The following is a 25,810-nucleotide window of genomic DNA, read 5'->3' as shown; positions in this document are numbered from 1 at the left end:
ACACCATAACTAATATATACATTATTAACAAGAAAATGGCTTTATATTCCATTTGGAGAGTGCATTTTGCCTATGCTTTACTGAGTTCACTAATTTACATGCTTTTCAGTGATAAATATTCCTAAAGTATTTTTCCTTATTCCTTTCTTGGAAAATAACCAACATTTTTAATTCTCCCAAGTAAGGCAAGGAAATAAGGTGAGGGATGGCCCATAATATTTGTCATGGATCCACCTCTCTCCGGATGCAGGTTCAGAGGAGGAGGGTGAGTTTGAATCTGCAGAAGAAAGCATGGAACCAAGTATTGGTCAGGATTGGGGCTCAGAGAAGGCTAGCCTGATGGAGCAGTCTCAGCAGGGTTAATCGGAAGAGTGAGAGGCTGAGGGAGGCAAGCCACAGCTGCATCAAGTTGGTCAGGAGGCTCCAGGCAAGGACTGGGAGCAGCTGTTGCCCCTTAGCAATGAGGAGGAGGTGGAGTCCACACTTCCTCCTGATCCAGGGACATGTAGAACCAAAAGGAGACAGGCACGATGCTGGTCAGCTAGACCAGAGGCCCCCAACGTTTGGGCACCAGGGACCAGTTTTTCCACAGAGCAGAGGGGGCATGGTTTTGTGTGCTGCCTGCATCCTGCGGATGGGGCTTTGCTTGTTCGCTCGGACCGGTTTCTGGCATGCTGCGGACTACTGCTGGTCCACGGACTAGGGGTAGGGAACCCCTGAGCTTGACTACTCATAAGGAGGCAACCTCACCTTTCATGAATGGCTGCACCTGCCTTGCCTACTTAACCCCGCCCTGAGGACTTGAGTGTTGCTGGAGCAACTTGCCCAGTTCTGTGCCTTATGTACTGTATTTGTGCCATGCATCCTGGCCTGTTTGACTCTTGGACTGCTTTCCTGGACTTTCTGTGTGTCCATTGGACTCAGTTATCCAGTGACCCTTGCTCTACTGATCTGGGAATCTGGACCCATGCAATTGGGGTGCTTCCTGAGGACCTCTCTGGGGGCTTTGAATAAACACCTTTAGAACTTTTGCCATACATGATGTGTGAGAGGGGGAGGAATGAGGCAGCACAATATTTTGAAATTATTTTCTTGCAATGTATATGAAGTTACATGTGCTTCTATTATGACATTTGATCATTTGTAGACTTTGAGAGATATCACTACGGAAGGCATCCAGGAAGTAATGCAGCACACTATTGTTTGGAAAAGTTATTCTTCAGGTTGAGGTTTCCTGACCAATTAACAAGAGACAAATAAAAGAAGTAAAAAAAAATGTCATTTTGTTTTGAGAATTTCAAGATCCAATAATCTTTGATTCTTCTGTTTGGGGTAAACTATGATCAAAGTTTCTGACAGTCTAGCTTTTCAACACATACTGCATGTTCTTTTTTTCCTGTGTCAAACTTCTTGTGATCTTAATCCAGTGTTGGGCTTAAAAAGCAGGATAAGAAGTTTTATTGTTGTCCTGGTGACTTGCCTTGGGGGGAAAAACTTTATTTTTAAGTCAAAGGAATATATCAAAAGTTTACCACAGAGACACATTTTTAATTAGGTTGTACTGCAGAACGAATAGTAGAATTATAAATAAATAATTTCACTTTTCATATTCAATAACGATATGTAAAAGATGAACAAGATTTGTCATAAGTATTTTCCCCTGATAAACAAAACATATTAAATCTTTACGGAAATGTTGGTATGTGCTTAATATTCCCCTTGCCCGTATGTAGGGAATATTACATGTTATAGGAACCATCTTCTCCTGAAGTAACTGCCCAGGCAATTCAATCTTGCAAGGTTCATGTGCTCAGGGTTCCTTCAGTTAAACAAGCCATCTGTCAGAACCCCCAATTGCTTCTTCCCTTTTGCAATACCTGCCCTCTGGAATGAGGTTCTCTCCCCCAAGATCTAGATACCTCCTCCCCACCCCCACACAAACACTTAAAAAGGTTGTGAAACCTGGCTCTTCAACTAGTGTCAGCCCTTGAAAGTAGACCAGATTAGGAAATCAAAGTCATACATTTTAATAGTAATTTTATTATAAAGTTACAATAATTAGAATTTTGCAAGTCTGAATGAGCTCCCGCTTCCCTTCCTTTAGCTTTATAAAAACTCGTGGAGGGGGGGGAGGGGAAGGTTTCCTGTCAGAGACACTTTCTCAAATTACATTCCTGCCCTGAACTCAGATTTCTTTTATCTGACTGTTGCCTTGGTTGCAGCTCAAGGTTATTCTCACAGCTCACATTACATCCCCTTTGGTGAAAGGAAGCAACATCCTCTTGTTTCATTCCCATCTGGTCTGTTGTTCTCATCATCTTTTATCTTTGTAATTGGTTTTATTGTTTCTCCTTGTTTTAGTTGCCGTGAGACACGCAGAGCTGTTGGGAAGTCAGACAGTATAAAATTCGATAACTAAAAACAAAATAGAGTGAATCCAACTGAGCTCAAGAGCTTTGCTTAAGGACTAGCAGAAGAAAAATGGTTCCCTAAGGAATGTGTTATGGAATCACAGAGGAACAGACCAAGGGTCATATATGGAGGACATTTCAGTGTAATGGAAATACATAATTGTTTTTGTCTTTGGGGATTTTTTTTTTCTGACTACTTGTGATTTCAGGAGAGAGTCTTCTTAAATTCAGGGTCCACTACCTTTTACTTGTCCTGTGTACTTCGAGTAGTAAACCTTTCTTTTTTCAGTTCTAAATTAATAAAACATGTGCTGAACACTTATCGAGCAGTATATTTTTTAGAGATTTCTTCTCTAAAATCCCCTAAATTATTTGCTCTCAGTCCTACTTCAGCAACAATGCTTCAATCCACCTAGGATATTCTGGTAATAAACCGAACGATAATCAAATATATTATGTACAGATATTTAATTATTTAAAATACATTTCTTCCTAAGGTAGATGGAGGTGACGTCCATCACAGCATAAGCTCCTTTTGATTTCAGTGAAATGGAAACATTAATGCAATTATTCCACAGGGTTCTTATAATACTAAGCCATCTGTTGGTTTAAACACTTTTAAAATTTAGGGCTATTCAATGAGTAGGTTTTCAGATATACTTTTAAAATAATGAAAGAAAATCAGAACTGTTTTAAGCATTTTTAAATTCTTACAAGCTATTTCATACGTTGCATTAGAAAGCATTTTGCTTTCTGGATTGATAGTTATAGACAGAAATCCATTATTCATAAATCAGTCAGTTAAAATGACAGGTATTTCTGTAATTAATAGTAAGAATATAAGGAATTCTGTTTTTATGGAAGTGTACAATAGGGTGCTTTCTTACTAAGTCAGATATTTAAGGACTGATATTTCAGAAGGGGGAAATAACTGAGAAAAAAGTCTGCATCACTCTAGGAGCCATTCAAATAGAAAAAAAAACATAAAATGAGACTTTCTTTACAAATTTTCTGACTTAAAAAGATTTGGGCTTTAAGCAGAATATATTCCTTTTTAAAATTAAAGTAGAATGAAATTCTCTTGCATAATAAACTTTCCAGCTCTTCCAACTTTGGAGTAGACATTGACAGAAAGTTGAGAGGATTTTTTCTCCAGGAAAACTATGTTAAAAGGAAGGCACCATTTTAATTAGGAAATCAATAACGACCAGTAGGCCAATCAACTGCCTTGTCCACTCTTGGCTTCCATATTTAGCAATAGACTTATATGCCACTTCATAGTGCTTTACAGCCCTCTCTAAGCAGTTTACAGAGTCAACATATTGTCCCCAACAATCTGGGTCCTCATTTTACTGACCTCGGAAGGATGGAAGTTTGAGTCAACCTTGAGCCAGTCAAGATCAAACTTCTGGTAATGGAATGCACAGTTAGCCTACAATGTTGCACTCTAACCACTGCACCATCACAGCAGCTAGCCATGTTAATGCAAAAATAACAAAATGTATGTCATGGTGTCACAGTATAAGTTCCTCCCTTCATCACTTGCTTTTCTTTGCCACTCCTTCCTGATGCCTTTTGCCCACTTATCTGTGTTCTGAAAAATTATATCTGAGCTTTATTACAATAGAACTGATTAGTTAAATCAATAGGAGTTACAGTTCTGACAACAAATTTAATATTGCTCTAGAATGCTGCCAAGAAAATAATGAGATTTTTAGTGTACAGAAAGCAAAAAAGAGAATGAAATAAACTTTGACCTGCGCTAATCTACTCAGTGAGACTTCTTCTTAATAGGGACATAGCACTGCATTAGTCTTGTTCCTTGCTAATAAGACCACAGTTTAAACACATGTCTGCTGAAGATGTCTGATGATATTCAGAGATCCCCTGCAACTAAGTAAAAGATAAAAGAGGTAGTCCAGAGAAAATGAAGACATGCGTGATTTACCTATTAACCGTGAGATTAATGCCAAATTTCCTTTCAGACTCACAAATTCAGTGAGCATCAACTTACTATAAACTTGCTTGATTTTTAATTAATACTTGACCTAATCAATCCAAACTTAAGCTTAAAATTCAAAATTGCAGTAAGATGAAACAAAGTGAGATCAGATGAAATGATGGTACCAATTCACTATTTTTTAAAATTGATAGCATAATGTTTTGGTTTACAATTAGTTTATTTATAAAGATGGTTGATTAAAAAAAACATAGTTTAATATAGTTAGTTGGTTTATACTCCATCTAATTTAAAATTGCAAGAATGCAATCTTTCATTTGCGGCAAGGCAGATCTGTAAAACTTTGTAGATAGGCTTTTCTTTTCTTTTTCTCATCCCACTTTTTTGAGTTTAGTTGATACATCCATGCAGTAGTTTCTTAGGAGGAAAAAAGAAATAAAAACTTCCCAGCAGCCACAATTATCATCATCATCACCATCACAACCACCACCACTATATACAAATGCAGTCTACTGTGTTCTCTTTAAAATGCAGTTGGCATTGATTTGGATTCTTTAAAATTCAAGAATAGCCCAGAATAGCCCAGCAAAAAACCAAAACAAAACTGGAATGAAATTAACAAGAATTCTTCTGTTTTCTCCTGCTTTTCAGTAGGATTATGTGTGTTTGTGTTCATGAGTGACAGAGAGAGAAAGAAAGAGGACTAGAGCAAGAGTATATATCTTATAGATTTTTCATTCTAGCACTTTCCTTTCCTTTCCTTTCCTTTCCTTTCCTTTCCTTTCCTTTCCTTTCCTTTCCTTTCCTTTCCTTTCCTTTCCTTTCCTTTCCTTTCCTTTCCTTTCCTTTCCTTTCCTTTCCTGTGAAGTAAGCCATTTTTGTTGCTCCAGGATGGTCAATCTCTCCTCCTCATCCTCTGCCAATCTTTAAGTCCTTTTTCTGGTCTTTATTTGTGCCATTGTTCAAGGACAGGGGTTTGCAAACTTTCTCAGGCTTTAGAACTTGTTACTTTAAATGATTAAGTAAATCCGTCCATATACCCATCCAAGAATTGTTGCGACATAGGAAGGAAAAGCAAGCTCCCCCTTCTTTCCCTTAGTCACTCTCTGAAAGAAACTATCAACCCCTTGAAGTAATCCAGGTCAGGAAACAAAACTTATGGACTCTATTATTAAAGGATATTTATTTTTTTTAATCCCATTTATATCCCGCCCTTCTCTGAAGACTCAGGGCAGCTTACAATTTAAGCACAAACCAATGTGCTTAGCAATAGCCTTCATTCTATGTATATGCCTGCTTATTAGGGCTTTCGCCCCCCCCAAGCGGCATTATTACAAAGTCAGCTTATTGCCCCCAACAATCTGGGTCCTCATTTTACCTACCTCGGAAGGATGGAAGGCTGAGTCAACCTTGAGCCTGGTGGGATGCGAACCTGCACTAATTGCAGGCAGCTGGTGTTACTTAAGGAGGCATTAGCCCACTGCGCCACCAAGGCTAACATTCTTCAAAGCTTGTTAGGAACAAACAATCAGACCCATGCTTGAAGACTTCAGTTAGGTTTGTTTTATTGCCTAAGCCTATATGCAGGAATCTTCCCAGACTAACGTTTTCCATTTGAGTGAGACTAGATAAAGTACAAGACGTTCAAGGAGGGTGGGGGTTGGACTTCATCCTCTTGCGCCCATATAGGGATGCCAGACTAATTTCTTTTTTGACTCTTCCCCCTGGCTTGGCCAGGTTCAGTCTTCTCTCCTGTCAAGGGAAACACTGGAAAGGTGCCATAGAAAACAACTAAGGTCTCAATCCCCTACCCTCTCTTGGCCACTCATCCGGGTCAATAGAGATATATTGCTGCAAGTCAGATAGTGTTGGAGAATCTCCTCTCCTCTCCTTCCTGTTCATCAAAGAACTAGAAGAGTTCTGTATGTTTGAGCAGCAGCTAAGAAGAGAAAAGGTTTCAATTCCTGAAACACTGCTTGCTTTTTGGTATACTATTTGAACTTAAATTCTTCCATTAAGCGTTGAAAGAGTTGACTTGTATGTTTTGAACCTTAGAGATGAACTTCCTTTATAAAAATGCTAATATCCTTCACATTTCTAGGTACTTGCCATGTCAGCATAGATGCAGGATCCATTTGTGTGCTTTCTGTTGAGATCCAGTAATCCAAGTAATCCATCTAAGGATGATTAGATTTTTCAAATTTGAGAAAAAGAATTGTCTTGCTAGTCATTCAAAAACACTTTAAACATGAGTCTCATTCAAAAACATGTCTCCTTTAAAAAAAACAGGATATCACCCAAAACAACACTCCGTATTTGTCCAAAATATCAGAAAATATTTCATTCATGAATTCGAAAAGGCCACAGCATAGTTGGCCAGTCTATAGAACTTTATGTACTGTATACTCAAATTTGCCATATCTAGTATCCAAGGTACCTCGGCGTTCACACCACTCTTTCATTCTGATCAAAGTGCTTTCAAATTTGACTTGGTGACAATTTGTGCCTTCTAAAGGTGGTTTAATATTTTTGAAATAGAGGCAGTGGATAGTAATTGCTAATGGTCATGGACTACAGAAGTCTATGGTCATGAACAGCCCTCAGGAATTATCTTTATTAGGCATAAAAATGTAAGTGCTAATGCTTCTAATTTAAAATGGTAAATTTTAAATTTAGCAATATAGAAATGAACCCCATTTATAAACCATCCAAAAGAACAGCCAAATTAGTTAAAGAATGGGGCAAACAACTTTGTCACACACCTAAAAACCAATACTCAGATAAGCAGGAATCAGCACATAATCACCACAATAAGAACTAGAGAATGCCAATCAAAGAAGGAACAATACTGCAAATCATCACATCCTGCCTGAAACCACACAAGGTTAGCAGTATAAAGGGCTGTTTAAAAGTAAGCCTCATTTTTCCAGGTCAAAGTGCTGATGATGTTACCTTTTTGTTAATGAAAACGCTGCGGAAAGAAAATCAAGCTGAGAAAATTCAAGAACATAGCAATTGCACCCTTAGCTATATATATATTCTCAATTATATGGTAGAAAGGGCTACCATTCACAGTCAAGATTTTGTTCTAAATAGTTAAAGTACTAGAACAGAATTAGAATATACTGAAATAGAATATTTTTCAGTGTGCCTCTTATTTAAAATGAATTCCATATTCAGAGAAATAATGATTCAAGTGCTTCTTCATTATAAATAAATGTTCTTTTCAAAATAAACATGTTCCTATGCTAGTTGCTTTATCAGGGCCTCATGTTTGTTTATTTTTCAAATTTACTGTATATAGCCACCCATTTCACAAAACAAGTGACTCTGGGTGGTAATTTTTTAAAAAATAGCAATAGCACTTAGATTTATATACCACTTCTCACTGCTTTACAGCCCTCTCTAAGCGGTTTACCAAATCAGCGTATTTCCCCCAACAATCTGGGTCCTCATTTTACTGACCTCGGGATGGAAGGCACTAAGTCAACCTTGAGTCAGTGAGACTCAAACTGCCAAACTGCTGACAGTTGGCAGTCAGCAGAATTAGCCTGCAGTACTGTATTCTAACCACTGTGCCACCACAGCTCAACAATAAAAAATATTATTATTATAAATTAAAATCTATAAAATTCAGTTAAAAATAAAATAATAGCGAAGGGATGTTAATAATAATGGAGTCACTTTACTAATTACCAATTCCTTGACCTTATGGTACAACCAGGGCTTTTTTTCTCATAGAACGCTCAGAACGGAGTTCCGGCACCTTTTTTGGATGGAACCTTGTAGGGTAGGCAAGGCAGGTTGTATGACATGTGTGAGTTCCAGCACCTTTTTCTTTTACAAAAAAAGCACTGGGTACAACCATGTTTTCAAGGACTTTTGGAAAACCATGACTGATGGTGCAAGTCTTACCTTGGAATAGATGTTGGGATATCTCAGTGCCACAGCTGAGAAGACCCACCATCTTTCACTAGGGCCACTGTCAATCAGGAAATGTAAGTTTGGCCTGGCATGAACAAAGAAGCAGAGTTCAATTCTCTCTGAGTCAGATGTGGACAAAGGTGGGTCCTCCCATAAAGCTGTAAGAACTCCAAATGATTTATACTTTATTTGGTTACACAAGTAGGAAATACTTTGCACAAAAGTAGATTAAAAGGCAGAAAGTGTCACAATATTGTTTCTCACAAATACATTTAGAAGTGTATTTAGAAAGCAACATTATTGAGCAAACCCATTGCACCCCATCTGTGGTTTCCTGTTATGTGTTCTCCGGAGCGATGGGTAGTTACATGTTATTACAACTCTTTTATTCTCTTTAATTCAGCCATTTCAATGCAAAAATATTGATTATTATAATCCTGATCAATGTAGTTCCCTAAATGACAGAACCTGCAGCATGTCCTCTTACTAGAACTGCTGGAGTGGGAAGATATTTTTTTCTAAATTTCCATAGTATGTATTTTTTATATTTTAAGACATATGAATATGGGAGTTAAACAGTTCATTTTAACTACCATTTCATATGAATGGAACTCCCACTAGATTCATTTCAGTTTGTCTTTACTAGCAATCGATGAAATGTCAGTGCAGATCTTGTACAAAATACAAAATCATTGCCTGCATTTCTAATAATGAAGTATCATTTTCATACTTTACTTTTCACTTGAATAAGTTTGCAGGGAAAGACACAACCTCAGAAAATCTTTTTTGGGTGGTAACTTTAGTTCAGAGGCAGCAAGGCATATTTTCAGAATTTTAACAAAAGAATTTGAACTTTTTGAGAAATTAAAAAAATGTTGATCTGAGGCTAAGCAATACTTATTTTGCCAGGATAAGGAAATGAATATTTTTTAATAATTTATCACAGCAGGAGCAGCTATGGATGGATGTATAAATTCCCCAGCCTTATGCTGAATAAAAGGACATAATTTTGCATCACATATATCCCTGCAAATCTATTCATTATAACACAGAAATCCTTACAAGAATGTGGGACTTGTTTCTTTTGCTCCTTTTTGCACTATGAAACATAAATCTGTTGTTTGTGGAAAACCCTATTTTCCCTAGAATAATGCTACAGACAATAGACAAGCTGGTAAATGTTTGGTTAATATTTATCCTAGCTTTTCCGTGCACAAAGCCACCTGCTAGTCATTTAGTTATAGATGTAATGTAAAATTCTAGCTCCTGGCAGGTTTTCTTGAGTTCCTTTAAATATGAAAAAGTGAGCAGTCTGTTGGCTAAGAAGAACAACTCTTTGATTTCAGTAGGCACTAACTTGCACAGCTGCCCTTAGTCTACAACTTGAATAGAAAGTAGGCAAATGACTGCCAATTACCAATTAACATGTGACTTCTTCCTAATATTGTTTCTCTTAAAATAAAACCTCTGTTTGTGGTATCTTTTATTGCACCAGTTTCTAAACAATTTCCCCTTTTGTAGTTACTGACATTTCCCCCCTTGATATATTCCCTCAAAGATTGGGATTTATTAATATGCAGTGCTTAACAACACTTTACAGGCATTAATTGTTTTCAACTGGTTAATCATGGCTTCTTTCAGTTTCTCAGTCTTATCCTAATGAATCATTTCAAGGGCTCTTACTGAACGTATACCAGTACAGAAAAAAAAGAGCTTTATATTGTGCTCCAATAGATGGCAATTTTTCAGTGGTTTACTCAATAACAAAGTTAAAAAAAGAAAAATGCAATACAGTAACAATACATTAATATACAACTTAGTATATTAATACTATGCAGAACATCCAGATTCAGTCACAGTGTTGTGCCAGACAGTATTAACCTTGTGAACTCTAAAGCTTCCTCCTTCCATTATGTATTCAAGATACATAATGTGATTAATATTTATATGTTACTTACATGTAAGGGTGTAGGTCAATACATATGTTGTATATAGTATGTTTAAATGTGTGTTATGTATGTATACACTTTGAGAGCAAGCAACTAATTTTAATTTTTAATGTGCCATTGTGCCAAAATGTCAATAAAGGTTATCAGTGGGTTAGGACGCTGAGCTTTTCGATCAGAAGGTCGGCAGTTTGGTGGGTCGAATCCCGAGTGCCACGTAACAGAGTTGAGCGCCTGTTACTCGTCCCAGCTTCTGCCAACCTAGCCGTTCGAAAGCACGTAAAAATGCAAGTAGAAAAATAGGGACCACTCCGGTGGGAAGGTAACAGCGTTCCGTGCGCCTTTGGTGTCTAGTTATGCCGGCCACATGACCACGGAGACGTCCTCGGACAAGCGCTGGCTCTTCGGCTTTGAAACGGAGATGAGCACCGGCCCCTAGAGTTGGAAACGACTAGCACGCATGTGCGGGGGAACCTTTACCTTTACCTATCTATATAACGCAATGCAGTCAGTAAAAGCTATCGTACAAAGTAGACCAGAAATCAAATTCATAGGAAGGTTGAAACTGCTAGCTATAATAACAGAATCTTGAAAGTCTAATTGCGTTGTAACTCCTCCTCCTCCTCCTTGTATCTCTGTGAATTAGGAAATGCCTAAGCCATTTCCAAATGTAGCTCATTCTGTTGCTTTATCCTCTTTTGCCTATCTTCCTTGCTGTCTATAGTAGCAGACAACATACGGTGTCTTTTCAAAGGGAACAAAACTTAAACCATCCCTTCAAAATCCCTCAGAAGAGTCTGGCTTTACAGCGTTCCAAAAGATAGAATGGCCCAGGCAGTTCCAATCCCAGGATCATGCTAGTTCAAAGAGTCGGAGCAGCAATGGAGAAAGCCTTGTTAGAGACTGACAACACCGAAGAAGGTATAAAGCAAGATAAGAGACAATTCAGTCAAAGGAAAGGAGAACACTTAAAAAAAGTAATTCAACCTCATCTTGAGTCTTATAAACTCTGAACATACTTTCAAGATTATGTCATTATATCCTGTGACAATAAGAAAGGATTCTTGTAATCCTTGTCCAGATTGAGTGATCTGCCTTAAGGGATACATGCCCCATGATCCTAAGAGTAATCCCAAGAACTTTGAAAACAGGAGTAAGTTCTCTCTGCCAGATCTTACTCGATGAGCAAATTTACATACAGTAGGTATTTTTTTCTATTGTTACCCAGAGTCCAAACTATGTAAGGGTGACAATCAATATTTATTATACTCAAAAGCCAACTATTAGCCAATGCAGTTTTTGCAATTGAAATGTTACGAACCATCAGCAACTACAGCTAAAGTCACTACATTCTGTAGAAAAGATCCAGTGTAAAGCAGGGGTCCCCAACCCCCAGTCCGTGGATCAATACTGGAAGCATACCAGCAACTGGTCTTCACAAACAAGCAAAGAACCATCTGTGGGATGCAGGCAGCACACAAAACCACGCACCCTCTAGTTCATGGAAAAACCTCTCTCTATGGAACCGGTCCCTGGTGCCCAAAAGTTTGGGGACCTCTGGTATAAAGTATTCTCTGAAGAAGAATATTTGGAAGAAAAAAAAAGATTTCAGTTTTTTCAGTTGAGATTGACATCTACCAAAAAAGCTAATACAATCCTGGGTTGTATAAACAGAGGCATAGAATCAAGATCACACAAAGTATTAGTACCGCTTGACAAACCCCTAATAAGACCACACCTGGAATACTGCAGCTAGTTTTGGTCACCATATCACAAAAAAGATGTTGAGAGTTTGGAAAAAAAAATTCAAAGAGCAACTAAGTTGATCAAAAGCCTGGAGAGTAAAACATACAAAGAATGGCTACAGGACTTGGGTTTGGCTAGTCTAAAGAAAAGAAGAAATAGGGGAGACATGATGGCAGTGTTCCAGTATCTGAGGGGCTGCCACAAGGCACAGGGGGACAGGTTGTTCACCAAAGCACCAGAGGGAAGAACGAAAAACAATGGTTGGAAACTGATCAGAAAGAGAAGCAACCTGGAATTAAGGAGAAACTTCCTGACAGTGAGGACAATCAATCAACCGGTGGAACAGCTTACCCCCAGAAATTGTGGGTGCTCCATCACTGGAGATTTTCAAGAAGAGACTAGACATTCACCTGTCTGAGACAGTATTGGTTCTCCTGCCTGAGCAGGGGGCTGGACTAGAACAGGGCTTTTCAACCTTTTCACCCATTGTACCACTTTTAGGATAGGGCAACATCTGAGTACCACCAGTCGCCTAGCAAGGTGTCAAAAACTTGATGACCAAAAAAAAAAGGAAAAAAGTGATGAACTACAGGTAGTCCTCGACTTACAACAGTTCACTTAGTGATTGTTCGAAGTTGCAATGGCAGTGAAAAAAGTGTCCCCCAAGCCACAGCTGAGCAAGACACCTGCCTGCCCACCCGGCAACGCTCTTCCTCCTGTCCGAGGTTTTCATTGTTGTGAGCATTTCTGTTGAGGATTGGCAACAGGGGTGGGGGGTATTTGGTTTTTATTTCCCCCGTTTGCTGGGTGGTTGCATCAGGTTTTGGTCAGTTCACATGACCCTGGGACCATCATAAATATGAATCAGTTGCCAAGCATCTGAATGTAAATTCACAAGACCCTGGAGATGCTACAACATTCCAGCTGATCAGCGCTTCTTCTGGGCTCAACAGAAGTGCCAGGATCAGTGCTGCTTTCCAGCTGATTGGTGCTTCTTCAGGGCTCAGCAGAAGCACCAGGATCAGCGCCGAATTCCAGCTGGAGCCTGGTGCTGATCCTGGCGCTTCCGCTGAGCCCTGACAGCCCTGCAGCTCCAGACATCTCTCACTCAGGCTTGTGCGGTGCTGCCACCGGTTCAGCTCATTCCCCTCCCCCGCTACCACTTTTCTAGGATGGTCATGTACCACCTGCCAGGTGGCAATGTACCACAAGTGGTACCCGTACCACTGGCTGAAAAGCCCTGGACTAGAAGATATCCAAGGTCCCTTCCAGCTTCTATTCTGTTCTATTCTGTTCTGTTCTATACAGAAAGAGAAGAGAGAAAGAAAAAGAAAAACACAGAACAAACTGAACAAAGTGTTCTTTAGTTCTCATTCTCTTATGTCTCTGTTATTATATTAATGCTATTTGTTCCTTATCCAAGAGTCAGTTTGGTATAATAGTTTAGACATCAGGCTAGAAACCAGGAAACCATGGGTTCTAATCCCATTAGAGGCAAAAAAACCCCATCAGGCTGACCTTGGGCCGGTGACTCTCAGCCCTAAGAAGAAGGCACTGGCAAACCACTTCCAAAATCTTGCAGAGAAAACTGCAAGGACTTGTCCAGGCAATCTCTAGGAGTCAACATGGATTTGAAGGCACATACACATATTTCTTATCTATCTAATATATATCATATTGTCTATTTCCCTCTTGACCACAATGAATCTCGAGAAAATACATTTTGTCTCATTTGGCTATATTTAAAATAATAGATAATCCCTTGTCTAATGACTCATTCATTCAGTGAAATTAGGAAATGTGATGGTACTTTAATTTTTTGAAAGTAAGGGATGAGAACAATATGAGGTATGGAAGTATATTTTTATGTTCAGAAGCTAGGAAGGCTAATAATAATAAAAAGATACACAGCTGGAATAGTGGACTGGACTCGAGCAGAACTAAAAGCCCTGGATAGCAAAGCCAGAAAAATAATCACAGTGAATCATGCCATTAATCCTTGCAGCAATGTTGGTATAATCTACTTACCAAGGAAAATAGGTGGTCATAGGATGTTACATCAGATGGTTGAAGAAGAAAAAAAGGCATTTAAAGTATATCTAATGGACAGTGAAAAAAACACGCTGAAGCTAGTAGACCTTGAAGGATTGCCGAGTACTGGAAAGACCAAACTTGTCTAGAAGAAAGACCAAATGAAAATCAGAAAAGTATTACATGGCCAGTACATTAAAAAAAATACAGTAGCTGGCAAAATCGATAATAACAAGACCTGGCAATGACTAAGAGCAGAAAACCTGAAGACGGGCTAATTCTGGTTGCACAAGATCAAGCCTTAAGAACAAATGCATGCAAAGCCAGAATTGAACTACAAACACATTGCACAGACTGACTACAAGCAACGGCATGACAAAGTGGCAACAATGATGTTCTGGAAGATCTGGAAGAAATACCATTTATTTGCAAGCAAGAATCAGTGGGACCATAAAATAGAGGAAGACATAGAAAATGAAGAAGGTAAAGTTCTCTGGGGCTTTTGAATTGAAGCAGACAGGCACCAGCCACATAACACTCCAGACTTACAATTGTTGATTAGAAAGTCAAAAAAAAATGATAGTGGAGGTGGTAGTAGCTGGAGATGGCAAAATAGAAGAGAAAGAACTGGAGAAGATAGCCAAATACAATGAGGTACAAATAGAAGTAGAAGGACTGTGGCACAAGAAAGCAAAGGTAGTGCCAATAGTAATAGGTGTCTTGGGTGTAATTCCAAAACAACTGGAAAACCACTTGAACACCATCGGCCATTGACAAAATCACCATCAGTCAATTGCAAAGGCAAGTTTACTCGAACAGCTTACATCCTGCAATGATATCACTAACACTATCAACATCAATATCTCTCTATCCCAGGTCCCAGAATAAAAAAATCCAAATCCAGTTTGAGCATCTAGCTGACAGCACAACAAGCCATGATATTAAACGCAGGGCTTTTTTTGTCATAGAATGCTCAGAACGGAGTTCCGGCACCTTTTTTGGATGGAACCCTGTAGGGTAGGCAAGGTATGACATATGTGAGTTCCGGCACCTTTTTCTTTTACAAAAAAAGTACTGATTAAACGTATATATTGCCCAAAGTCACCAGGAGTCAGGTGGAATACAAATTTAATAAACTATTAAAAACTGTATGTTTTTGATGATATTGTCACATCCTTGTGAAATTTCATATACCTTAACATATATTGAACATTCTGAATATAACTAAGTATGCTGATATGTGACCTTCATCCTGTAGTGCCATAATTGTAATGGGTTGTGGTAATAGAGTACTGTTTTAGTTGGCTCTTCTGGTCATACTTTGGAATTCAGAAGAGTAGAAGATAGTATCCAGGATGGAATAATAATATAATGGGTATTGACATGACTATTGCATTTGGGAATAGCTCTAATTGCTTCTAAGCTAAATCTTCTCTGCCATATATCTGCTTCCCATTATTCAGGATACTGCTTACAAGTGATATGTGCTTAGAGCTCAAAGCATTGTCTGTTTCTGTTGCTCCCCTCTGGGAGTAGGTTTCAAAGTATTTATAGCAGGACTACAAGATTCTATAACAACTTTGTCCCTTGTATCATCTGTCTTGTAAAGTCACATGATTCTTTTTTGTCTCCATGTATAGGTATACATCTGAACTAGAATGTGTTGTTTCTCTGTGTCATATGTGTGTGTAGATGGGTATATCCATAATTTTTTATCATGTTTATGTAGTGTATATTGGAGGTGGTTAGCCTTTGAAGCTGAAAGCAATGAAATTTCATTTTAATGTATGATGATTAGTATACATTTAAAGTGACAATAAAGTTACTCTACTCTACTCTACTCTACTCTACTCTACTCTACTCTACTCTACTCTACTCTACTCTACTCTACTCTATTCTATTCTATTCCAGTACTTCAGAGCAATCATGCAGAATTGTTGGTGTGTTAAAGCAGGCCCAATTGGTAGAAGATTTCTAGAAGTGGCATTTATTGTTTAGAAACCAACTTTTGTTTGGCAGTACTGATATGCTATTAAATTAATTCCTAGAAGTGGCTAGCACATTAATGAGCATAATTCAAAGGCAAATTAGTTCTTTTAAATTGAAATTCAATTCATTAAAATCTCAATGTGTAAATAAAAAAACATTAAAAAAGCCAAAAAGGCAATGCATTAATGTCCCATAACATTTTAGTTGAGTTTCTCATAATGAAACCTTTGTATTAATTTTCATGGCTTTGCAGCTTTACTGAAGCTTGTGATTCATTTTAACTTTGATAGCAGCATCCATTATAATTTTATTGGTTTATAATTTCTATGTGCAATTTCCATACATTTGAATCGACTCTTAGCGTCATGAAGACTTTACTATGTTTAGACCTAAGGCAATTTTATACACACACACACACACACACCACACACACACACAAACATTTTTTCTTGTATTAAAGTCACTCCAAAAGTGTGAAGTTGCACTGATTCTATTTGGGTTTCTGCATGTATCAGTTTCACATTCAAATGATTTTCTCACTAGCAGATTTGAGTTATCCAACCATGTCCTAAAATAACAATAATCTTCCTTGCTGTAGGACAGGGGTTCCCAATCTGTGGGTCATGGGTCACTACTGGGCCATGGCCTATTGGCCACCAGGCTGCAGAACAGGCTGGCCAGTGCACATACTGTGTGCGCACACACTCACCCCCACTCATGGTAGTGCCGCTGCCGCTATGAAAACGGGGCACTGTGCAGCAAAAACAGGGAGGTGCTAGCGAGTGTCACATGGATGCTAGCACTGCCCCGTTTGCATTGTGCGTGCTAGCAGCACTGTTTGCACACATGCGTAAAATGCTTCCCCTTCCCTTTCCCTCCCGTCCGCCAACTGACAAAGGTTGGAGACTTCTTGTATAGGAAGATAAGACATGGAGCCCTATACATTCTCATTGGCTTTATTCAGTTATTTATCCCATAAGTATTTAACTTTCAAAGCACAGATATATCCCATAGGATAATGAAAGAAAAAAGGGGGAATATATATGCATAATTTTCCAAAACTACTATTTAAACAAATTCAATAGCAATTAAGTAAGATTGGTGATATTTTTTCTAAATTGTCTGTACAAATTGCATTCCTTGCAGGAACATGGAAAGTAAGCTGTATTTTGATAAGCTATTTAAAATAAATACATGTGAAATGTTATATGCTTTCCAAAACAACTCACAATTATGAACATTTATATAAAATACATACTTAAAAATTATATCAGTAAAATAGAATTTAGCATGCCTTTGCAAATATGATTTAATCAAACAGGCATTTATTCTAAGTTATTACTGGGCCCAATTGCTTGTTCCAGAAAATATATTTTATGTCTGGAAAAAACCTTCATTTCATTTTTCATAATATAGAACAATTAACTCCTAACACAGACACACATAAAAAGCATATAAGGAAGGAAATTAGAACTGTAACAAAATGTTTGAAGTAGCTAATTGACCACATTGGAAGTGCACTTAATTACAAAATAACTTACTTTAGAATATTTGATTATTAAATATAACCCAGAATTAAAAGTAAACATATAAAGCAAAGGTTACAGCCTTTTAAGGAAGGCTATCTTTTTCTTAAGGGACGCGGTAGCTCAGTGGGTTAGGATGCTGAGCTTGTCGATCAGAAGGTTGGCAGTTTGGCGGGTCGAATCCCGAGTGTCACGTAACAGAGTGAGCGCCTGTTACTCATCCCAGTTTCTGCCAACCTAGCAGTTCGAAAGCACGTAAAAATGCAAGTAGAAAAATAGGGACCACTACAGTGGGAAGGTAACAGCGTTCCGTGCGCCTTTGGCGTCTAGTCATGCTGGCCACATGACCACGGAGACGTCCTCGGACAAGCGCTGGCTCTTCGGCTGTGAAACGGAGATGAGCACCGGCCCCTAGAGTCGGAAACAACTACCATGCATGTGCGGGGGAGCCTTTACCTTTACCTTTATCTTTTTCTTGAAAGCTTCCTGATAGGAATTAGTATTCTAAAATCCCAATGTTTGTTTCATTTTTCTTACAATATCTTGTTCAAGTTAGTTCTGGTTATTTGAATTGAATAATTAAATTTTACTCAGTCATCCTTTTAGTTCAGAACTCTAGGCAGCACCTAACTCCACTGATTTAATCATTAGGCTTTGATTTTATTGGATCCTGTTAAGTATGAAAGGAGAGATCAGAATTTAGAAAGGCTAGATTCTCTGTTCATCTCTAGGTTGCAGAAATTACTGAAGACTCTCCTGGGAGTGACCTGCAGGTTACTGCTTTTCAATGAAGGTTCTTAGCTTTTTACCCTCTGTAACCATTTGACGCGGTGGCTCAGTGGTTTAGGATGCTGAGCTTGTCGATCAGAAGATCGGCAGTTTGGCAGGTTGAATCCCGAGTGCTGCGTAACAGAGTGGGCACCTGTTACTCGTCCCAGCTTCTGCCAACCTAGCAGTTCAAAAGCACGTAAAAATGCAAGTAGAAAAATAGGGACCACTACGGTGGGAAGGTAAAAGCATTCCGTGCGCCTTTGGCATCTAGTTATGCCAGCCACATGACCACGGAGACATCCTCGGACAAGCTCTGGCTCTTCAGCTTTGAAACAGAGATGAGCACCAGCCCCTAGAGTCGGAAATGACTAGCACGCATGTGCGGGGGAACCTTTACCTTTAACCATTTGATCTTTTTTTATGTCAGCAAGCATTCCAATCACACTCTCCTCCTTCCTCTTTCCACATATAATGCAGGCTTGAGCCATTTTCCTTCACCCCATGATCCCCAGGAGAGCTCTGGTAAAGCCTCCTCTTCCTCCTCTTCTTTCTTGGCTGACTAGTACGACTGCCTGCCACTTCATTGGGGGGCAAGAAGGAACAAAGGGACCCATAGGAAAACAGCATCTCCATTCCCCCATTCTGGCAAGTTCCCCAAAGCCCTCTCTCTCCCAAGAGAGGAAGAGGGCTCACCTTTTGGCAGCTGGTACCCCCCAGCCAGTACTACCTAGCCAGCAGGCAAATTTCAGAACAATTCAGAGTCCCCATTGGTTTTTCCACTGAGTTGTAGGAAGCTGTCAAAGACAATTTTAAATAGGGTCTACAATCAAGTCTACAGTAGCAAGCAGAGTGGTCAAGGACCAACGACCAAGGTATTGTGGCTAATATAGTTGACTGACACCAGAGAAATCAGATTTCTACTCAATTGGTGGCTTTCAGCCAAATCTACTCACAAAGCTGTGAAGAAATATAGCAGGATGAGGATGGAGCACTATGTACTGTATGTGCCTTGATTTCTTGAACAAAGTTAGGATATCTTTGTTCAAGATATGCATGTTTGAAGGGACACAAAAAGCAATAAAATACCCAGGCCTTTTTTCATGCACCTTAAGCTGTTGCTGCTTTAAGAGCCACCTGATGAGTCAATTCTTTGCTGCTGGGTGGGGAGGGAAAGAAAGATTGTTAGAGTGGCTTGAAAACTGTCATGAAACACTGAAAATGAAGATCATGTGACTACAGCAGCAACCACTAGCACTAAAGCAACCACAACTTTCCTGAATTTTATTTCCTCAGGAGTCATCAGTTTTGGATTTTGGGTACATTTGTTCAAAAATTGTTGCCCTGTGATGCATAGTTTCATCTAAGTCAGACATGTCAAACTCACGACGTCACGTGACTTCGTGAGACGTATCAGGACTGTTTTGCCATTGCTGACAATGGGGTGGGTGTGGCTTCCAGATGACATATCTGGCCTGCGGGCTGGCAGTTTGAGACCCCTGATGTAAGTAAAGGTCACAACAAGATTTGTAGTAGTATATAGTTGTTTTAGGGACGCGGTGGCTCAGTGAGTTAGGACGCTGAGCTTGTCGATCAGAAGGTCGGCAGTTTGGCGGGTCGAATCCCGAGTGCCGCGTAGCAGAGTGAGCGCCTGTTACTCGTCCCAGCTTCTGCCAACCTAGCAGTTCGAAAGCACGTAAAAATGCAAGTAGAAAAATAGGGACCACTATGGTGGGAAGGTAACAGCATTCCGTGCGCCTTTGGCGTCTAGTCATGCCCGCCACATGACCACAGAGACGTCCTCGGACAAGCGCTGGCTCTTCGGCTTTGAAACGGAGATGAGCACCGGCCCCTAGAGCCGCAAACGACTAGCACGCATGTGCGGGGGAACCTTTACCTTTACCTATAGTTGTTTTCAATTATTTTAATGTTGTTTTATTACTTGTATTGTTTCAATTCTTGACTGGAAACCATCCAGAATTTGAAATAAGATGGGTGGTTATATAAATGTTTAAATAAATGAAATAAATATCAAATAATCTGCTTAAAGTTTATACACAAATCTCTAGTTCACACAGGTGCAGTTGATAGCACAACAGTTGGAAGAAGGAGTTAGAAAAGGTGCTTTGGAATGGCTTCTATTGCCATTAAATCTGTTATCAGCTATAAGTCATGAATGTGATGTGATATATTGTACATATGTTTGTGCTGTAAGAGACAGATTTTGTCAGTCCTCCTAGAGTCTTTCCTATATTTTTGCCAGTAGAGTACTTGTCAATATTTATACCCACTGCTATTGATATCTGTTCTTTAAAAGAATCTTGTTTTAGTCTTAATTTACATTTCCCCGGGAGTATTTTTAATTCTCTATTAGCAAACTGCAACTGTTCATATATTGAAAGCACATATATGGTATCAACAAACAATTTTTGTTTCCAAGTCTATATCAAACTTAGTAGAGGGTATTTGCTGTAGATCCACATTCCAATCCAACATGGAAAATTTGAGATTATTTATGGAGTCATTAAAATTTACCTCACTCAGAGTCATTTACTGATGATTTGCTTATGCAGTGTGTTGTTTCCTCTATGCTCTCTGTGCTTTTTTTTGCCAATGTTTCTTCTAATTTTGAGTGTCTGCTCTCTATTTTCAAGAGATTTGTTCCCAATGACATTTCTCATCTTGAAACCAACACAAATAATTCAAAATTAAAGGACCAAAATAAGGCCATAAAGCTATTTGGTGGAGCAGTGGGCTAATGCCTCCTTAAGTAACACCAGCTGCCTGCAATTAGTGCAGGTTCGAGTCCCACCAGGCTCAAGGTTGACTCAGCCTTCCATCCTTCCGAGGTAGGTAAAATGAGGACCCAGATTGTTGGGGGCAATAAGCTGACTTTGTAATAATGCCGCTTGGGGGTGTGTGAAAGCCCTAATAAGCAGGCATATACATAGAATGAAGGCTATTACTAAGCACATTGGTTTGTGCTTAAATTGTAAGCCGCCCTGAGTCTTCGGAGAAGGGCGGGATATAAATGGGATTAAAATAAAATAAAAATATTTAGAAAAAGGTGCAGCATAGTGTTACACTTACTTTCCTCAAGATTGTACAATGATTTTTCTTAAACACACAGAGCCATGTTTCAAATGCAGTTTTAATTAGCTAAATTTGAAACGTAGTTACCATAAGCCAGTTTCTGAACACAGAAACAATGAAGATTGTAATAAAAGACTGCCTATAAAAACTTGGCACTATGAAATACATAAAGTTATCTAATGCCCCATTACATTATACATAATACATAATATTAAGGGCTATATCTTCAATAATCACAATGCCAGAGTGTTATTTTCCATAACATTAACTTTGCAATTTTAAAAAAATATCAGAAGTGCAATTTAAATAAAGGGTAAAATGTCAAGCCACCAAGACTAAGCAAATAATTTCCACAGAAGCAGCAATATTCTAGATATATTCTTTAATCTACTGGTTTTATTCACCATATGTCTTTGATTAACTTTATACACTGCAACATCAAAGTAGGCCACTCTGCATATTTATTGAGAAATTAATGGTACCATGTAAAGAAATGGTTGTCCGTATGATGTGGGACTTTTAGTAGCATAGGAGAAATTAAAGCATATAATACAGTATATCTACAGGATAGTGTTAAAAAGGGAGTTGCTCAATTTGTCTAGTCTCATACAACCAATTTTCCAGTTCTGAGTGATCTTCTAACAGTCAGGGAGAAATTAACATTTTTTATTTATCAAATTTGTATAGCCCCACTTTCACAAAAATCATTTCTGAGCAGCATATAATGATCAATAAAACAACAAATGTAGAAACAACAGATATAAAAATATTAAACACATTAAAAGATAGATATTATAGAAACAAATATGTGTTAAACCTTTTGTGTTTTGGGGCAGGGCTTTTCAACCTTTTCACCCATTGTACCACTTTTAGGATATGGCAACATCCGAGTACCACCAGTTGCTTAGCAAGGTGTCAAAAACTTGATGACAAAAAAAGAGGAAAAAAGTGATAAAGTACAGGTAGTCCTGGACTTACAACAGTTCACTTAGTGACTGTTCAAAGTTACAATGGCACTGAAAAAAGTGCCCCCCCAAGCCACAGCAGGTTTTGGTCACTTCACATGACCCTGGGACACTGTGACCATCATAAATATGAATCAGTTGCCAAGCATCTGAATGTAAATCACAAGACCCTGGAGATGCTGCAACCTTCCAGCTGATCGGCGCTTCTGGGCTCAGCAGAAGTGCCAGGATCAGTGCTGCTTTCCAGCTGATTGGTGCTTCTTCAGGGCTCAGCAGAAGCACCAGGATCAGCGCCGAACTCCAGCTGGAGCCTGGTGCTGATCCTGGTGCTTCCACTGAGCCCTGACAGCTCCAAAGAAGCATTGATCCTGGCGCTTCCGCTGAGCCCTGACAGCCCTGCAGCTCCAGACATCTCTCACTCAGGCTTGTGAGGTGCTGCCACCGGTTCAGCTCATTCCCCTCCCCCACTACCACTTTTCTAGAATGGTCATGTACCACCTGCCAGGTGGTACCCATGCCACAGGTGGTACCCGTACCACTGGTTGAAAAGCCCTGTTTTGGGGGATCAAGGATGTGAAGTATACAGCATACATTATTATCTATCTCCAGTTATGTGGAGGAATGGGAAGTTGCGTACCTTTTTTAGGTCAACCTGTCACTCTGCTTGATGTTTAAATATGTTCCTAGCCTTACGTTATCCCAAGGAATTAGGGAAGAGAGAGACAGAGACAGAGAAACACAGAGAGAGAGAGAGTCCTCAATATGTTAATTTTGTCATCAGAGTCATCAGCAGGAGCAGGTTTAAAAATTGACTTTGAACATTCAATTGGTGTGTTAATTAACACAGATAATCACTGAAACAGCTTCAAGAAGTCAGATGGCTTTGAATATCTATTAGTAATTATTACAAAGCAGTGACACCAATTAAATGTCACGGTTATGACCCTCTTCTGTGCAAGACTGAAATGGAACTCAGATTGTGGCAACTTCTTTGCTTTGCTTTGCCAGGCAAAATAAGTGCAGTTTAAATGTCTTGATTTGCTGAATGTAACTTGAAACAGCTTGAGTGTTGTGTCAGACTAGCACTTGAAACATTTTAAATATTCTGCATAAAAGAAGCAATAGGAACTTGGGAGCAACTACCGGTCTCATTTTCTCTCTTTCCCTCTCATCCTTCACTCCAAGGCCACTGTAGCAGTAGAAAACAGTAGTAGGTAAGGAGATGCTGAGTGCTGTGTATCATCAGGATTGCAGTACACTGGGGGAGATGATAATTTTAAAGCAATGTGCAAGAATTACAGCAGCGTGCAATAGCTAAAAACTGTTTCCATGGTCTTTCTTTGCAATCCTGTAAGGTCTGTGAAAACACAGAATTAATTGCATCTCTTCGATCCAAAGGTTACAGAGTGAAATTCAAAATCAAATATACTTCTGTTAGCCCTGGAAGCTGGTTCCTGCCCATCGTGCAATATAACAGGAAGGAAGGAAGGAAGGAAGGAAGGAAGGAAGGAAGGAAGGAAGGAAGGAAGGAAGGTGCTATAACCAAGAGGCAACAAGACATGCTACAACCCAGTTTGACAGTACTTAGCCTCTTAAGAGAAAGTTTTCTTCTCTTGAGCTAAACTGAATGCTAGAATCTATTTTTAAAAATCAGCCTGCCGTTGTATGTGATGGCCTCTAAAGATCTTCAGAGTGTATCATGCAGATGCCTTTGGTGTGCAGACTATTGTCAATTTGCCACCAGCCCATGCTGCCACAATCTGTTGCTTAACAAGGTGAAGAGAGTGTCATGTCATCGTCTCTGGGGGACACAGCGGGCTTCCTACTGAAAAGATGTACCGGTATATCATGTTATTTGCAGATGGGCTGGGGGAAAATGTTGCCAGTGAAAACAACTTCTGTGTTTGTGGATATTTTTGTGGTAAAATAGAGTTTTGAAATGAAGCTAGATTTTTTTTCCCCTAAGGAAGAACTGAAAAGAGTTTGCTGAAAGCAAAAATATAAATTTGTTCTCAGAAAGATAGTGGACAAAATCCTTCCTGATCCCTGCCTTAGAGACAAATTTAATTCCCACATATTTCTGGCTTCCAGAATTGTCAGGAAGAGAGATTAATCTTATACAAGTTCATAGTTGTATGTTTTTTTCATATTTCATAACTTATGGATAAAGTTGTGTGCAATACCCTATTATTCACAGTCGACTGTAATTTTTTTGTACTGTTTGAAAATCTGTGGCTGAATTTTTAAAAAAAAAAAAATTAAGGAACCGAATATTGCCAGGCTTGATGGACCACCTTGTAACCTCTTACATAAAGCCTTTGCAAATTCTGCCACGTAGGTAGAATGCCTGTTTCCTTTCCTTTCCTTTTGTTCTGTCTGCAGGAACAATTTAACATTGCTGCATCCATGGGAATATCAAGAAACTCTGGAGACCCATGGATCCTCTGATATTTTCTTTGTCTTTCATCGCTAAACACTGGGAAAAAAATATTCAGGGCATAGTTGGCTTTGCATCCTAATGAGATTTTTGCAAGATTGCTGACTTTTCCTAACATCCATTGCAATTTCACATTCCCTCCAGCACATCCTAGCTAGGTTTTGGTTTATTAAACCGCAAGGTAAATGAACTCTCTGCTGCTACATAAAGCTTGCTCATCCCATTTACTTTCTCTACTCAGATGAATGGTACCTCCCCCCCACAACAAAATGTCAACAGCCAGATCTAAGGTTAAGTTATATTCTCCCAAAATGCATTGGAATTGGTAAGCAATAGTTGCAAGATTGTTAAATACAGCAATTGTGGCATAGTCTGCCACAAGAAGCCATTAAATTAGTTCAGATGTAGTAAGAAGCTTTGTCTTTTCTGATTTCGTCATTCATTTCTGAAGAGGTGGGAAGTAACAGGCTACATGGAATAGCATGCTATTTGTTCACATTACATTTTAATAATAGTCCATGGGGGGGGGGCAGATTCATTTAACAACTCTGTTAGTAACTTAATGTCTGCACTGATTCACTTAACAACTGTGGCAAGAAAAGTTCTAAAATGGGGCAAAATTCACTTAAATGTTTCGCTTAGCAACAGACATTTTGGGCTCAATTGTGCTCGTAATGACACACTCAATAATTCCTCTATAGCAGGGGTCTTCAAACCTGGTCCTTTTATGACTTGTGGACTTCAACTCCCAGAATTCCTCAGCCAGGCATGCTGCTGAGGAATTCTGGGAGTTGAAGTCCACAAGTCATAAAAGGGCCAAGTTTGAAGACCCCTGCCCTATAGAAATCTATCAGCAGATCCTTGGGCCATCTCAGCTTTCTGGGTTGATGCAGGAAGAACGTTCTTTGCTGTGCCTTTTTAATGATGGCTCTAATGTTAGGTGTCCATTTCAAATTCTTGGAGATAATAAAACCTAGAAACTTAGATCTCTAATGTTGATACTGTGTTACCTAA

General features: G+C 39.1%; 1 protein-coding gene across 1 annotated transcript in view; it reads left to right on the top strand.

Annotated features, from left to right (window-relative positions):
- The window catches only part of PCDH15 (protocadherin related 15), a gene marked incomplete at its 5' end in the record, with an annotated part of 435,974 nt that overhangs the window by 28,835 nt on the left and 381,329 nt on the right, over nucleotides 1–25,810 (top strand). The window lies entirely within an intron of this gene.

The sequence above is a fragment of the Vipera berus genome, assembly GCF_964194415.1.
Source record: "Vipera berus genome assembly, chromosome: 5".
In the NCBI taxonomy this organism is placed as follows: domain Eukaryota; kingdom Metazoa; phylum Chordata; class Lepidosauria; order Squamata; family Viperidae; genus Vipera; species Vipera berus.
This window is presented reverse-complemented; position numbering and strand designations above follow the sequence as displayed.